The sequence below is a fragment of the Apium graveolens genome, chromosome 7 (genome assembly GCF_009905375.1).
Source record: "Apium graveolens cultivar Ventura chromosome 7, ASM990537v1, whole genome shotgun sequence".
Classification (NCBI taxonomy): Eukaryota; Viridiplantae; Streptophyta; class Magnoliopsida; order Apiales; family Apiaceae; genus Apium; species Apium graveolens.
Genome location: NC_133653.1, coordinates 105,906,736 through 105,910,958, shown reverse-complemented (window position 1 = coordinate 105,910,958; position 4,223 = coordinate 105,906,736).

Here is a 4,223-nt window from a genome sequence, read left to right as displayed (position 1 = left end):
CAGCATCCGGAGATGGACTTTTCGAATGCAAAATTTGCCTGAGTGCTGATTTTAGGGAAACAATTTGTTGGACAGGTGATAAGCAAGGGTTGTTTTTGGATGTGGTTTAATATTTTAGTAAATTAATCTTTTGCTGTATTTTTAATGGGTTTCCTTGGGAACGTATTCTACTATGTGATCTTTTGACTCCCCTGGTTGTCTCTAGTAATGAATCCCCTGTGGTTTTCTGATGGTAATAATATGTTGCTGCCTGCTATTCCTGCAGAAGTTTCAGGAACATCATTAACAACTTTACTTCTATGAGATGGATGGAGTGTATGTTAATTTTTGACATGGGCCACTGGTATATATATTTATTTTAAAACTTGAAACTATGATAGCTACTTAGAGGATTTGTTGTGCATGTACCGACTATATGGATTGCAGTATCTGTTAGCTTATAAATTATAATGCAGTGCCTTCTTTATTGAAACTCTAGTTTAAAATGTATATGTAATGACTGTTTCAGGAATGACATTGGACTTCTCCTGGGATGATGAATGCAACTGTGTGTACTTTAATACATTCGTTTGAGTAATGTATGGATAATATTTCGTTTGAGCAATGTATGAATGATATTATAGGGGTAGCTATGAGAATTATAAGTTTTTGGTTTTTTCATTATTGTAAGACTTGATAGGTTTGATTTGGTAATGATAATTGGAGTTTGATTTTAATAGTTTCTTCTTTTGACAATTTTTTTTTGACATCTATATTTTTAAAATGTGCAACATGATTTATTTCAATGAAAAATGATGTTAATTTAACATAATAGCATCAGTTCTAGTTGACCATTGACATCTGTAAAAACCAATGTTAAATACTACAACAAAATAAATCTTACAACAAAAAACTGATGTTATTAAGCATCATAGACATCAGTTTGCTACAAATAGACATCGGTTACCAATGAAGAACCGATGTCAAAGGTATCGTTAACATCGGTTTTTGATGAAAACTGTTATTACTGGTACTAGTAACATCAGTTTATTGGTTAAATTGAAAGATTTTTCTTAGCTCACATATATTTAAATTGATAAAAATATCATATTATGATAATATATGAAGATTAGATATGCATGAGAAATTTAATATCAAGATACAGAAATCGGTTTTAAACATGGAACTGATGTTATATGCTCTATTTAACATCAGTTTAAAACCGATGTTAAATGCGGGGGTCTTTAACATCACCCACGAAGACATCAGATTTTTGCATAAGTAGTGAGTTGAGTTTACAGCTTTTCACAAAGTCCATCATTTTGTGAAACTCTCCAGACTGTTGAATCTCCTTGTTTACAAGAGCTGTGAAGTTGTTTTTTTCGTAGATATATCTAGTTTGAGACATGATTTTGACGACTGGGGCCATTGTTAGAGACTGAGTAATTTGTAGAGAGAATATTTGCTTTGGAGAAGAAAGGAAGTTAGATCAATTGAATTGAGAATGATAAAAGAGTAGAATAAAAATGAATTCTGCTTTTATACTATCTCAGAAATAAACTGTCAAAAATAATAAAGTAAAATAAAGTAACCAATCAAAATAGCCCAAAATAGCCGTTTAAAAATAAATAAACTGTAAAAATTTTGTCATTTATCTGTCGTGTCATGCTTACAAACTGTAAGTATACGTGATGGATAATGTTCAGAGTTTTAACGACTAGGATTGAGACAATTCAATGGATGAGGATAAATCAGTTATCCATCGAGTTATAAAATACTCAAGAAAAATAATTGATTTTTATTAATAAATAGTATTCCGATGGATGATCAAACTCAATGGATAATGAGCATCCGTCGGGATCTAAATTTTGACTTAGCCAAAATTTCCAGTAAAACAGAAAAATCAATTAAGTTTCTGGCTGCACAACAACTTGCAAAAATATCTGAAATGATTCAAGAGTAAATAAGCATACCTAACTCACTTACCAACCTTGAAAAGGTGGATTCATCAAGTGACTTGGTAAATATATATGCAAGCTGCTATTCACTTGGAACAAAATGAAGTTCCACAGTACCATTCATCACATTCTCCCTAATGAAGTGGTACTTAATGTCTATGTGCTTTGTTCTTGAATGCTGCCCTGGATTTTCAGTGATGGCAATTGCACTTGTGTTATCACATAAAATGGGAATTCTATCCGCTTGTAGACCATAGTCCAACAATTGGTTTTTCATCCACAAAATCTGTACACGAAAAGTACCAGCAACAATATATTCAGCTTCAGCTGTAGAAGTAGAAACTGAATTTTGCTTTTTACTGAACCAGAACACAAACTTGTTCCCTAGAAATTGACAGGTTCCTGTTGTGCTTTTTCTGTCTATTTTACAACCTGCATAATCTGCATCTGAATAACCAGTTAGATCAAAACCAGAATCTCTAGGGTACCAAATGCCAAGTTTTGGTGTTCCCTTGAGATATCTGAAAATTCTCTTGATAGCTAATAAGTGAGATTCTCTAGGATCATCCAGAAATCTAGCACAAAGACAAGTAGAAAACATTGTATCTGGCCTACTAGCTGTTAAGTACAGAAGTGAACCAACCATGCCCCTGTAGCTTGAAATATCCACAGACTTTTCAATAGTGTTTAATTCAAGCTTAGTTGCAGTGGTTGTGGGAGTTTTTGCAGATGTGCAATCCATTAGATCAAACTTCTTTAAAAGATCATGAATGTATTTAGTTTGACTAATGAATATCCCATCACTAACTTGCTTAACTTGTAAACCAAGAAAGTAAGTTAGTTCTCCCATCATGCTCATTTCATACTTACTTTGCATCAATTTGGCAAACTTTTTGCAAAGTTTTTCATCTGTAGAGCCAAATATAATATCATCTACATAGATTTGAACAAGTATACTAGAGCCATTAACATTTCTAAAGAATAAAGTTTTATCAACAATACCTCTTGTGAAGTGATTTTCCAAAAGAAACTTTGATAAAGTGTCATACCAGGCTCTAGGTGCTTGCTTCAGTCCATAAAGTGCTTTCAAAAGATAGTAAACATATTCTGGAAAATTTGGATCTTCAAACCAGGAGGCTGACTAACATAGACTTCCTCCTCCAAATCTCCATTCAGAAAAACACTTTTAACATCCATTTGATAGACCTTGAAATTGGCATGAGCTGCATAGGCTAAGAAGATTCTGATGGCTTCAAGTCTTGCAACAGGAGCAAAGGTTTCATCAAAATCTATTCCTTCTTGTTGACAGTAGCCCTTAGCAACCAATCTAGCTTTGTTCCTGATTACTATGCCATTTTCATCCATCTTGTTTCTTAATACCCACTTGGTGTCAATTGGATTATTTCCTTTAAGTTTGGGTACCAGCTTCCATACCCTATTCCTTTCAAATTGGTTTAGCTCCTCCTGCATAGCTAAAATCCAATCAGGATCCAACAAAACTTCTCCTACCTTCTTTGGTTCTTCCTTAGATAGGAAGCTACTGTATAGACATTCTTCTTGAGTTGTTCTCCTTGTTTGAACTTTAGAAGATGCATCGCCAATGATGAGCTCAAAAGGGTGATCTTTAGTCCATTTTCTTTGTTGAGGTAGATTAGCTCTAGATGAAGAGGCCTCATTGTTGTCTTGATGTGTGACTGCGTTTTGATTAATAGAAACACCCCCTGAGTTTGTGAATCTTTGATTTGAGAAAGGGGAACTTTCTGTAAGTGATCTGTTCTAACTTTCAGCTTCTCTTAATGACCCGATGGATGAAGCTGATTGTCTCTCGATGGATAAGGTAGATTGTCTCCCGACGGATGAAGCATTTTGCAACTCGATAGATGTTGAATTATGTGCTTCATTAGTTGTAGATTTTTTTGCATTATCCTTATTCACTGTTTCTTGATCACTTTCATCATCACTGTCATCACTAACCATCTCTACATTATCAAACTTGAGGCTTTCATGAAATATTCATCTTGCAGTCCTTCAATCTTTTTATCATCAAACACAACATGTATTGATTCCATAACATTGTTGGTCTTTAGATTATAGACCCTATATGCCTTTCCCACAGCATATCCAACAAAAATTCCTTCATCTGCTTTAGCATCAAACTTCCCATGTTGATCAGTTTAATTCCTCAAGATAAAACATTCGCAGCCAAAGACATGAAGAAAGTTTAGAGTTGGTTTCTTGTTCTTGAACAATTTGTAGGGTGTCATACATTTTGCTTGATTAATCAAA